The sequence below is a fragment of the Saccopteryx bilineata genome, chromosome 5, assembly GCF_036850765.1.
Source record: "Saccopteryx bilineata isolate mSacBil1 chromosome 5, mSacBil1_pri_phased_curated, whole genome shotgun sequence".
Lineage (NCBI taxonomy): Eukaryota > Metazoa > Chordata > Mammalia > Chiroptera > Emballonuridae > Saccopteryx > Saccopteryx bilineata.
In genome coordinates, this window is record NC_089494.1 from 45,497,305 (window position 1) to 45,511,049 (window position 13,745).

Sequence of the window (13,745 nt, forward strand, 5' to 3'; positions counted from 1 at the left end):
GTAATTCAGCAAATACACAGTATAAATACATGTGTCATGTGGTTAAAATATAAAACACTTGTATAGCGTCATTCCCAAGTTCAGGATTTGACTCACAATGGTGGAGAGAAAAAGAGGTGTGTTCAGGATAGGCTTTGTGGGGCTTTAATTATATTGGCAATGTTTTCTTTCTTAATATCAATAGTGGGTGTATGGGTATTTATTATATTATTTATAATTTTTCGTATCTGAACTTTTTCTAAATAAATGTAAGGAATGTTTGAAATAGTAAATGCTGGTATCTTATTACATGTAATAGGCACTTGATACTGATTATTTTTATTTTAAAGAATGTGACTTGGCCAGCTAAATTGATCTGTCATCTTTCTATTGCTGGAGCATATATTTTTTCAACAAATATTTACTGAGTACATATTATTTGCAAGGAAGGCATTGCACCAGTTGACATGGAGGATGAAAAGTTGAATAAAACAAAAATTTTTGCTTTCAAATAAAAAGTACTCTCAAACCTGCAATTTAGTCAGGGATTATTGTCAGAATAGGTGGCGATCCGCAGAGGGTGAGTTCATAATCCCATATTGAAGAGAGAGTACAGTCAATCTGGGCCTTGAAAGAGGTAGATATCAACAAGCAGATATAGTAAAGAAAGCATTCCAGAAAAAGGAAATACAATTGACAGATAAAGTAGGGTTTGTTCAGAGAGCAGCATCTTGTCCAAATTGTTGTGTCAAGGGTGAGTATGGGTGAGCAGTGCGGTAGGGGTTTGGGGAGGTAAGTTAAAATAAGAATTCTTCTATACAACATTAGCAGTGGCCATCTGTGGTTGGGATCATGGATAATGTCAAGTTTTTTCTTTGTAATCTTCAAGATACTTTACAGTGACCACATACTACCACATATTACAGTGACCACAAAATTGATCCCTGATGAAATTGTTGGGTATTTTGAGTATGGAGCTCTGACCATCTGCAAATACTCTACTGTGTTTGAGATTTATCAGAGTATCCTGATCAGAGCCTATTATTGGAGAAGAGCCCTAAAATAAAATTTTCTCTAGGAATGAGCAAATCTTAGTTGGTGTCCTGGCATAGACATAAGGGCCTAGACATCCTTGGAGGAAGCGCAGCGTACAGCTAAGCTGGAAGTTCCTGGGGACCTAGCTACCTTGGCCTAATGACATGCATTAGGGGGAAATGATGACTATCAGTGAGTAGGTGAGGGACTGCAAGAGAGCTCTAACTGCAAACCTCTACATTAAAGACCCTCCTGGCTGAGCAGGGGCCAAACCCAGGAAAGGCATTACCAGCATGGACCTTGCCTAGTGAAAGGGTCTAGACCTTTTCTTTCTAGATCATTTTCCTCTGGGCCTCATATTGGAGACACAGCTCATCCCATCCTCCTTTGGATTAAGCCCCTAGGGCCTTCAGACAATCTGGGGAGAATCTATACTAGACTTTCTGCTGATAGGACAAGTAAGGATCTAAGAAACTAATTGTAAAAGTTATGACTATAACAAAATGGTTTTATGGATTAGGTCATACAGTATTGATCTGTATTATCCAAATATTCCTGGATGTGAGGGCGATCTGGCTGCGAGATCTGTTACCCCATTGATCGCCAGGGTTGATTCTGCTGACCTGGCTGGCTAGGCGGGTGTCCCCTTCCTCCCTCACCGCTCCATGTGTGTCCCTCCCGAAGCTGCGCACTCGGTCGAAGAGGACGACCTTCCCCGATAGAGGAGAGGACTGTTCTTCGGTCAAGGGTATACGAGTAGCTGCACTCCCCTGCTAGAACCTCCAAACAAGTCTCAAGCTCCAAATAATCCAAAAATAATGTGCTAATTAGTATGCAGATAGAAGCTACTTTTGTAAGTCCTATTCCAAATACCAAGTTAACTTAAAAACACAACATATGATCTTTGATATATAGTCAATATGAAAGTAGTAAAAATATTAGTATACAGATTTCCATGCATTAATCTTATAAAATTAACTTGATATTCTATTTGGTCTCTGATAGCCTCAGTAAGGTTTGTTTTCTCCACAAAAAAAGACTTTGTTATATTCTCAGCTTAACAGTCTGTTAAAAGTTCAATATGATCCATATCAAAATTGTATGACCCATTGCACCCAGCCAGCAGAGGGAAGTTAAATTGTGTGTAAATCATCTGGGTGGATATGTGTCCTGGAAGACTGTTTTCTTTCTCATCTAGACCTCTGCAGTGTTCCTCCAACAACAACTTAACAAACAAAATGTGCAAAGTTTTATAATTTCTTAATCATTATTGAGGTTTTTTCTGAATTATTTTACCAGCATATGTCAGAGAAATAGAGTCTATTCTACTAATTTAATTTTCCCACTTGATCGAAAACTCCTCGGAGGCAGGGGAAATATTCTTGATGGCTTTCAAACCGTAAGCATTTGACCTGGTACAGAGCATATGGCAGCTGGCCGTTAGATATTTGGTGAATTGCTTTCTTTTTTTCTTTTTTTTCTGAAAGAAGGGATTATTGTTGGCAGGATCAGGTGCAGCTAGGAGGGATGCTCGGCATTGTTCTGGATCAAAAACATACCTTCTATTTGGGGGTGTCATGTGATTACTTCTGGGTTCTTAGTTGTAGTTCAGATTGAAAAAAATATTTAAGACTTTATTATTAGAGAGAAGAGAGAGAGAGAGAGAGAGAGAGAAGTAGGGGAGGAGCAAGAAGATCACCTCCCATATGTGCCTTGACCAAGCAAGCCCAGGATTTCAAACCAACAACCTCAGCATTCCAGGTCAATGCTTTATCTACTGTGCCACCACAGGTCAAGCTCTGTAGTTCATATTCTTAAGAGTTTGGATAGTTGAACTTGATAAAAATGATTGTGATTGTGCATTGTTATCAGGAAATTGTGAAGTCAGTGTTTTAGGGAAGACTTTTCATTGCATTTAAGAAAAATGAACTTTAGGCCAAGGGTGGAAGCAGCCCCATCTCCTGAGGGCCTAGAACCATGAGCCAGGAAGCCTGTAGGAAGGCAGAAAGCATGCTCTCTTTCTCCTCTCTGTTTTTCTCTCTGTAGGTTTATTTTTCTTTCCCTCTCTTTTTCTGCAGATGTTTTCACTGCCTCCGGGCACACAGCCCCCAACACTGCTGATCCACAGCTTTCAGGGTACATCTTTTCTGTCGGAAAAACCAGGACAGACTGAGGTGAGCATTTCTGTCTCAATTCCAAACTTCTGTGAGAGGGACTCTGATCTGCCCAATCAGGCCAGGGGATTACTCTTCACTCAATATTTTGTGTGATAAGGAAGACATGGGTAACAAGCAGTTACAGAACAGACTTTCTGCTTTTTAAAGAAAAGTGTGTATGTAGCACATGCTAATGGAAAGCATGTTATACTGTTGGGTCTGTAATTCTCAGAAGCAGTGGAGGTTTCCTTCCTGGAAGGATGAAGAGCAGTAACAGACAGACCGCCCCTGTCGCATCCATCTCTCTGGGTACCTAGAACACTTCAACACTTCTCTTGATCTTTGCTTTAAGAGGAGACTGACTGCCCTGGCCGGTTGGCTCAGCGGTAGAGCGTCGGCCTAGCGTGCGGAGGACCCGGGTTCGATTCCCGGCCAGGGCACATAGGAGAAGCGCCCATTTGCTTCTTCACCCCTCCGCCGCGCCTTCCTCTCTGTCTCTCTCTTCCCCTCCCGCAGCCAAGGCTCCATTGGAGCAAAGATGGCCCGGGCGCTGGGGATGGCTCTGTGGCCTCTGCCTCAGGCGCTAGAGTGGCTCTGGTCGCAACATGGCGACGCCCAGGATGGGCAGAGCATCGCCCCCTGGTGGGCAGAGCGTCGCCCCTGGTGGGCGTGCCGGGTGGATCCCAGTCGGGCGCATGCGGGAGTCTGTCTGGCTGTCTCTCCCTGTTTCCAGCTTCAGAAAAAAAAAAAAAGAGACTGACTATACGCAGGATACTGCAGCTGAGCCTGCTGGTCTCAGTATCTTCTCCAAGTTCTTCCAGTGGTGAAGTGTGAGGAGTCTAAAACAGAGTGAATGATTTGCAGAAATTCAGTGGGGTCAAAGGAGCCAGCCCAAAGTCACGCAGTGATACTATGACTTAAATGACACCCAGGAACCCGAGGCAGCTGCTGGGGCTCCCGAGATGCTGTGGGCAGCCGGGGCCCAGCAGAGGAGGAGTGCGGGGTGGGTGGTGGCCCTCCTCACAGCAGAGTCTGTTTCACTCTGCTTGATAGGTAGTCACACGGATCGAAAAATGTATGTTTGAATCTATTTCTGGCTTTTAAAAATGTGTGAAGGAAACACATAACTTTTTTTATTTTTTGTCAAGTTAACGCCAGAGACAGATGCCCTTAAAATGTATTCATTCTATAAGGAATTCCTGTTCTTTGATTGTATAACTTTGGAGGTAAAATTCAAGGACAAATAGGTCATCCTTCCAAGCTTTTTGGAAGAATGTTGACAATAAAAAGAATAAAGTCAGCATTAGTAACTAATAGAGATGAACGAAATAAATCCAGAGAAGATGTTCAATTTTTTTTTAAAGGAACTGTTAAAAGAAAAACAATGAATTAAGTATTGATGTAATACGAATGTGATGTTAATGGTTAAATGTCAAAAGTACTGCAGATGTGAATAACCTTTTAAAATAGAAGCATGTGGGCCCTGGCAGGTTGGCTCAGTGGTAGAGTGTCGACCAGGCATGTGGATGTCTCGGGTTCAATTCCCAGACTGGGCACACAGGAGAAGTGACCATCTGCTTCTCCACCCTTCCCCTCCCCCTTATCTCTCTCTCTCTCTCTCTCTCTCTCTCTCTCTCTGTCTCTCTTCCTGCCCCACAGCCATGGCTCAGTTGGTTAGAGCAGTTGGTCATGGGTGCTGCGATGGATCCATGGAGCCTCCACCTCAAGCACTAAAAATAGCTTGATTGTGAGCATGGTCCCAGATGGGCAGAGCTTTGACCCCAAACTGGGAGCGGGTAAGCTGGGTGGATCCCAGTCGGGACGGGAGTCTGTCTTTCTGTCCTTCCTCTCACTTGGAAAAGGAGAAAAATATAAAATAGAAACATGTGAACACTTGTAGAAATTCCCTCCCCAGAGGTGTTTGGAAAGCTTCAAAGCTTAATACCCTTTATGAATGATAAGTCAGAGTACATTGGGAATGAAAGAACTCTGGAACAATAAAAACATATTACCAGTACAACAGATGTATTTCTGGGAGCGAGTGTTATGATAAATTTAACTGACAGAAAATGATTTGACTTTGGGTGACGAGCACACAACACAATCAACAGTTCAAATGCTATAGAGATGTTTACCTGAAACCTATGTATTCCTATTGATCAATGTCACCCCATTAAATTAATTTTCTAAATAATTTTTAAAAAATTTAACTTCAACTGTAGTGACTCAAAGAAATATCAAAGAAAATCTTATAAACAAATTACTGTAGACATTATTTATTAAAAAAAATTTTTGGAGCACATCCTATTTTCCAAGCACTGTACTAGGCCTGGGGAATATACTGATAAATAAGATGGATGCTGTCTTCAGGTTTATGTCCCACCCAGGCTTTGAGTTCATCAGGAAAAATATTATAATCATTAAATCAAATAGCTATGTGGAACCCAGGAGCTTAAGTTAGTTCAAGCTTTTATACAAATGAGGAAACTGAGGCCCAAAATGTCATATAAGTGAAACTGGCTATGTTCTTGGCCTCTCTGTTTTTGCTATCTAAAATAAGCATTTCTTGTCTTACAGGTCCTTCTAAAATTCTCAGATTGTATGCCATTAACACATGTAGATATTAATTCATTTCAAAAATGCTCTTTATAGATTTTCAATATTCCTATGCAGTTCTGGAAATAAAACGGAAAATCAAGTGAAAAAAAAATACCAACGTTCAATTTCCAATATCTAATCCAGTATGTTTTTTTAGGAAGCATTAGCAATGTGATTTCCTATTACCATCAAAAACAGTCATATTGTGTGATACTGACCATCTGTTTAGGATAGAGCAGACACACTTGGGAAATCCAGAACAAGGAGAACTCAAAACCATCATTGGTTAGAGAGGTTATTGGACCAAGAAGATGCCACTTTAGTCAGCTGTGGATGAGGCTTTATTAGATTTCACACCTACCTGTGCTCGAGACTTCATGTGATAACTGTGTCCCTTGGCTGTCTGACCTGGGGTTACACTGCACTGTTAGCACACTGCTTGCCGCCCACAAGGATGTTGTGAATACTACTGAAGTAAACGCTAAAGCAATTCAAACGAGAATGCTGGCCAATACCCAAAATCATTACACACCCACAGGTATAGCTGCTTTTAAAATATTCTCTTAAGGCCCTGGCTGGTTGGCTCAGCGGTAGAGCGTCGGCCTAGCGAGCGGAGGACCCGGGTTCGATTCCCGGCCAGGGCACACAGGAGAAGCGGGCACACAGGAGAAGCGCCCATTTGCTTCTCCACCCCTCCGCCGCGCTTTCCTCTCTCTCTCTTCCCCTCCCGCAGCCAAGGCTCCATTGGAGCAGAGATGGCCCGGGCGCTGGGGATGGCTCTGTGGCCTCTGCCTCAGGCGCTAGAGTGGCTCTGGTCGCAATATGGCGACGCCCAGGATGGGCAGAGCATCACCCCCTGGTGGGCAGAGCGTTGCCCCTGGTGGGCGTGCCGGGTGGATCCCGGTCGGGCGCATGCGGGAGTCTGTCTGACTGTCTCTCCCCGTTTCCAGCTTCAGAAAAATGAAAAAATGAAAAAAATTTCTCTTAATATGGTAATATAAAAGGGAATTCCTCCGGCTACATTTGAATGTCTCTGTGTGTTCCACTCCATTTGTTACTCATTCCATCTTTTAAATTATTATTTTCAGGCTATTAACCTGGCACTAAAGGGGACCTATCATCAATTTAATAATTACACATATGTCACTGTGTTTGAAAAGAGAAGTATTTGTGTCTCTGGAGGCTCTGTGCCTATTATCTATGACAAAAGTGAATTTGGTTATGATTTCCTATCTGACTCTGGATCATTTGGCCATGGACTCAGATATGCTGGAAACACATGTTTGATAATCTATTTGGCTGGATGACTTGGATTGAAGCCTCAAAATTTAAAAAAAAAAAAAAAAAAAAAAGGAAAAAAATGCACAACTAAACACAAGCTAATAAATGCAAACACCTGACAGCATTGAAGCTGTCAGAGGTGATGGTGACCTGAACCATCACAGATCAGTCTCTGAACAGGTTTCTTTATCTTATTTTCTTACTTCCTTTCTTCTTCTTTTTTAAATAACAGGTTTGTTGAGATGTAATTAACATACCAAAATTTACTTTTTCAACGTGTGCAATTCAGCGTTTTTAGTATGTTCACAAAGTTGTACAACCAATGACATAAGTTTCACAACATTTCCATCATCCTGGAAAGAAACTCATTAAGAGTCATTTCCCATTCCCCCGCCTCAGAACCCCTGGCAGCTACTTATCTACTTTCTGTCTCTGTGGACTTGCCTCTTCTGGACATTTTATGTAAATTGAATCCTGCAATATGTGTCCTTTAATGTCTGACTTCTTCCACTCAGCATACTTTCAAGGTTCATCCATCATCATTTAATGGCCAAATAATATTCTGTTGTATGTGTGTATGCATATACATATATATGTGTGTAAACCACATTTTGTTTATCCATTCATCAGTTGATGGACATTTGGGTTGTTTCTACTTTTTAGCTATTATGAATAATGCTGCTATGAATAGTCATGTATAGATTTTGTATGGGCTTATGTTTTCAATTCTCTTGCATGGATACCTATGACTAGAATTGCTAAGTCATATGGTAGTCTGTGTTTAACTATTTGAGGAACTGAAACTGTCTTCCAAAGCAACTGCATAATTTTCATTGTTACCAACAAAGAATAAGGGTTAAATTTCTTTACATCTTTGCCTACTTTTTTTTTTTTTCGGGGAGGCAGTCAGACAGACTCCTGCATGCGCCCGACCAGGATCCACCCAGCACGCCCACCAGGGGGCGATGCTCTGCCCATCTGGGGCGTCGCTCTGTTGCAGCCAGAGCCATTCTAGCACCTGAGGCAGAGGCCGCAGAGCCATCCTCAGCGCCCGGGCGAACTTTGCTCCAATGGAGCCTTGGCTGCGGGAGGGGAAGAGAGAGACAGAGAGGAAGGAGAGGGGGAAGGGTGGAGAAGCAGGTGGGCGCTTCTCCTGTGTGCCCTGGCCGGGAATCAAACCTGGGACTCCTGCATGCCAGGCTGACACTCTACCACTGAGCTAACTGGCCAGGGCCATTTTTGCCTACTTTTGTTAATTTTTTTTGAGGGGGGGAGAGATGAGAAGCACAACTTGTAATTGTTTCACTTTAATTGTTCTTTGATTGCTTCTCATTCGTGCCTTGACCAAGGGGCTCAAGCTGAGCCAATGACCCCTTGCTCAAGCCAATGACCTTGGTCGCAGATTAGCAACCTTGGGCTTCAAACTGCTGACCTTTGGGCTCAAGCCAGCAACCTTGGGATCATGTTGACAATCCTGCATTCAAGCCAGTGACCCCATACTCAAGCTGTAAGCCTACGGTAAAGCCTATGAGCCCATGCTCCAGCCAGTGACCTCGGGGTTTTGAACTGAGGACCTCAGCATCCTGGGTAAATGCTATATCCACTGTGCAACCAACAGTCAGGCCCAAATTTTTGATGATAGTTATCCTAGTGAGTGTGAAGTGGCATCTCATTGTTGTGATTTGCGTTTTTCTAATGATTAATGATGTTGAGCATCTTTTCATGCGATTGTTGGCCATTTGTCTTCTTTAAAGAAATATCTATTCAAATCTTTTGTTTATTTTTAATTGGCTTATTTTTCTTTTTATTATTGAATTTTAAGAATTCTTTATATATTCTGGTACAAGTTCTTTATCAGATATATGATTTACAAATGTTTCTTTTCCATTATATGGGTTGTTTTTCACTTTTCTTGAAATGAAGCACTAAAGTTTTTAATTTTGATGATGTCTAATTTATCTTCCTTTGTTGTTATTGCCTGTGCTTTTGGTGACATATCTAAGGAACCATCGCCTTATCAAAGGTCACAAAGATTTATACCTGTGTTTTTGTCTAAGAGTTTTATAATTTTTTAAAGTGATTGATTGATTAAAAATTTTTTATTGAACTTATTGGGGTGGCATTGGTTAATAAAATTACATAGGTTTCAGGGGTGAGGTTCTGTAATACATCACCTGTGTGTTGTATTGTGCATTCACCACTCAAGTCAAGTCTCCTTCCAGCACCACTTACCCTTCCTTCACCCGCTTCTACCTCCCCGCCCCCTTTTCCTCCTGTAATCCCTGTACTGTTGTCTCTGTCCATGAGGGTTCGTTTGTTTTTGCTCAATCCTTGTTTCACCCATTCTCCCAACCCCCATCCCTTCTGACAGCTGTCAATCTGTTCTCTGAATCAATGAATCTGTTTCTATTTTGTTTGTTAGTTTATTTTGTTCATTAGATTCCATTTACATGTGGGATCTAATGAATAAGTCTTTCTCTGACTGGCTGTTTCACTTAGCATATAATATTTTCCAGGTCCATTCAAGCTGTTGCAAATAGTAAGATTTTCTTTTTTTCGGTTCAGTAGTATTCCATTGAGTAAACGTACCACAGCATTTTCATTCACTCATCTACTATGGGCACTTGGGCTGCTTCCAAGTCTTGTCTATTGTAAATAAGATGAGGTGAACTTAGGGGTGCATATACTCTTTCACATTAGTGTTTCGGGTTTCTTTAGATATATTCTCTAAAGAAGAAATATATCAATAGATGGTCAATAGACATGAAAAGATGCTCAACATCATAATCATTAGAGAAATACAGATTAAAACCACAATGAGCTGTCACCTCATACCTGTCAGTATGGCTACTCTCAGTAAATCATGAAACAATTATTGGTGAGGGTATGGCGAAAAGGGAACCCTGATGCACTGTTGGTGGCAATCTGCATTCTCAGAGGGAATGCAGATCGGTGCAGCCACTGTGGAAAGCAATATGAAGTGACCTCAAAAAATTAAAAGTGGTACTGCTATATGAATTTGATAATTCTTAACTCTTCCATTTAGGTCTTTGATCTATTTTATTCAAGGTTAGGGTCAAACTTCATTCTTTTGCATAGAGATATCTTGTTGTCCCTTTGAATTGTATTGGCTGGCTCCCTTGTAGAAAAACAATTGACTATAAATGTGAGAATTTACTTCTGGACTTATAATTCTATTCCATTGATCTATATGTCTATCCTTATGCCATCACCACAGTGTCTTGATTACTGTAGCTTTGTGGTAAGTTTTGAAATATGAAATTGTGAGGCAATTTCTGCCCCCCCCCAAAAAAAAAATCAGCTGGAACTTTTATGTATATACATAAAATCTATAAATGAATTTGGGGAGTACTACCATTTTAATGACATTAAGTCTTCCAATTCATGAACCTGGGGTGTCTTTTTATTTATTGAGATCTTATTTAATTTCTTTCAGTGATGTCTTAGAGTTTTCAGTGTACAAACCTTTTAGTTATTTTGTTACATTTATTCCTATTTTATTCTTTTTGATGCTACCATAAATGAAATTATTTTCTTAGCTTTAGTTTCACATTGTTTACTGTGGTTGTATAAAAAATATATATTGATATTTGTACATTGATTTTGTATTCTGCAACCTTTGACATTGTTTATTAGTTCTAATTTTTTTTAGTAGATTCCTTAGGATTTTCTATATTATGTTGGCTCCAAATAGAGATAGCTTTGCTTTTTACTTTCCAATCTAGATGCCTTATATTTCTTTTTCTTACTTAATTGCTCTGTCTAGAACCAACAGTACAGTGTTGAACAGAAGTGGCAAGAGTGGCTATCCTGTCTTTTCTGAATCTTATGGGGAAAGCATCTAGTATTTCTCCATCATGTGTGATGTTGTGAGCTTTTTGTAGATGACTTTTATCTGGTTTAGGAAGTTCCCTGTATATCTTTCTTTAAATGACACTTATGGGATGGCTGAATTGTTAAAACTCATGAAATCTGAAAGTTCTTTTAGAACTTTTATACCCTTTTCAATCTTGTAATAAGATATGGAAACAATGCCCACTAGAGACAGGCTACCTATTTTTTTCTGGAAAAGGCTTCATGTTGCAGAAGGAACTTTTCTATATATTTTTTCCTCTCCCCAAACATTCTCTCTTATCCCCCACCACATGAGAACGAACAACTGATTGTGGTAGGGAAATATAATAGCTTCTTTCCATACTCTCCTTGTGATTGTAGGATGTAGTATTATACATTTGTCAATAAAAGAGTACGTATGCCATGAATGTTATTTAAAATAAGCTGCAGGAAGTCAGTAAAGGTATCAACTGCAGAAACCCATCTCAGTAAGGTTCTAGGAAGAAAAGACATTATCAAGTCCAACTGAGAGTTTAGTTCGCAGGAATCTGGGAAATTAGGACTTGGTCAGCATGCTGGGGAAAAAAAAGATTGATTTGATGGTGGTGATGATGATGATGATGATGATGCACTGTCAGTTTTATAGTGTAAGAGCTTCCAGGAGATAAGTGGTACTTTTAAGAAGTTGACACTCGCCCTGGCCGGTTGGCTCAGCGGTAGAGCGTCAGCCTGGCGTGCGGGGGACCCGGGTTCGATTCCTGACCAGGGCACATAGGAGAAGCACCTATTTGCTTCTCCAACCCCCCCCTCCTCTCTGTCTCTCTCTTCCCCTCCCGCAGCCAAGGCTCCATTGGAACAAAGATGGCCCGGGCGCTGGGGATGGCTCCTTGGCCTCTGCCCCAGGTGCTAGAGTAGCTCTGGTCGCGGCAGAGCGAACCCCCAGAGGGGCAGAGCATTGCCCCCTGGTGGGCAGAGCATCGCCCCTGGTGGGCGTGCCGGGTGGATCCCGGTCGGGCGCATGCGGGAGTCTGTCTGACTGTCTGTCCCCGTTTCCAGCTTCAGAAAAATACAAAAAAAAAAGAAGTTGACACTCAAGAGCCAGTGCAGGACTGACCAGTCAGGTGAAAAAAGTCCCAACCAGGGAAGACACAGTATGGCAGAATTAATTGAATGGCCAATTTTCTGTTGCCTGTTGGCTTGCCATTTCTGCCTATGGCCAGTATTCATCTCCCACTCTGATCTTTTAGCACTTTGCCTTTAGCTCTATGTAATGCCTACGGATCAATAAGTACTGACTTTGACCGCCACATGACCCTCTCCGTTAGATGGCAGAATAGGAACACCACAGATCTCCTGTTTTCTAGAACTGACCCTGTACACACTGCAGGTTTGATTCTGCTCAACCTTGCATTATTTATGTATGAAATTACAATATGAAAAGCAAACCATACATTAAAAGAACCATTAAGGTCCACCTCATGTGCTTTCAGAGCTCAGTAATAAATGGGTTGCTGAGTCTTAATAACAAGAGCAGTTTTGCTCTGTGAATTGAGAACCAGCTTTGTTACCTCTAATAGAAGAAATTATTTTTTGCTTATTTCCATTCCTCTAATACCCAACAATTTAGGCAAGAATTATAAAAGAACTTTTAGGAACAAAGAATCTTCCTCTGCTAGGTGAAACTATAACCTAATCACAGAGTAAGTTAGAACTTAGGTAATTGGGAAGTATCTTCTTTCTCTAAAGGTGACATCATTTATCCCTGTCTAATAATATCTGCTTGGTGGAAATGTGTGTGTGTGTGTGGGGGGGGTGGTGGAAGAGGAAGGGATGGAATACATGAAAACTCACAACAATACTATACATATTTTGGCCCTGGCCGGTTGGCTCAGCGGTAGAGCGTCAGCCTAACGTGCGGAGGACCCGGGTTCGATTCCCGGCCAGGGCACACAGGAGAAGCGCCCATTTGCTTCTCCACCCCTCCGCCGCGCCTTCCTCTCTGTCTCTCTCTTCCCCTCCCGCAGCCAGGGCTCCATTGGAGCAAAGATGGCCCGGGCGCTGGGGATGGCTCTGTGGCCTTTGCCTCAGGCCCTAGAGTGGCTCTGGTCGCAACATGGCGACGCCCAGGATGGGCAGAGCATCGCCCCCTGGTGGGCAGAGCATTGCCCCCTGGTGGGCGTGCTGAGTGGATCCTGGTCGGGCGCATGCGGGAATCTGTCTGACTGTCTCTCCCTGTTTCCAGCTTCAGAAAAATGCAAAACAAACAAACAAAAAAAAAACACAAAAATACTATACATATTTTGGATCTCACTGGGGACTTTGGGTGTTTCTCATGAAGTGCCATTGATCCCTGTGAGAGAGATATTTGTAGTGCCCCTTGTTGGCCTGAAGAGCCCAAGAACTTTTAGAAACTGATGGTAAAAACTAAGGAACTGCCTGGAACACTTGGCAAAACATGAAGAATTGGTAGACAAAAGGAGATGAGCCTTGATAGGTGTTTTGGGCTACACTAACAATGGGACAAAGCAATGGAAAGGCAGGATGCTTTTGCTAAAAGGCCTTGATGAGTTATCACACTGATAAGCTGTGAGCCAAGTGGAGAGTCTGCTCATGTCCTGGGCTCCTGATTGAGCTCTGTGATCCTAGGCTTCTGGCCCAGCTCTCTGATAAGACAGCATTTCCTCAGAAGCTTCTCACGTGACCTCCCTGAGAATTCTAGAGAGGGATTTTCCATTTAGCTACTTGATAATAAAATTTAAGTCTCAGTTTTCAGACAGTTGAAAGAAAGGACAATAGCTAATGTCATTGTAAAAGCTTGAAAGACAGAAACGATTAAGGAGA

General features: G+C 41.8%; 1 non-coding gene across 1 annotated transcript; it reads left to right on the top strand.

The window, feature by feature from the left end:
* The first annotated feature begins 12,776 nt into the window (after positions 1-12,776).
* On the top strand, positions 12,777-12,852 carry TRNAV-AAC (transfer RNA valine (anticodon AAC)). Its single transcript has one exon. It is a non-coding gene; the product is annotated as a tRNA-Val (tRNA).
* The last annotated feature ends 893 nt before the right edge of the window (positions 12,853-13,745 follow it).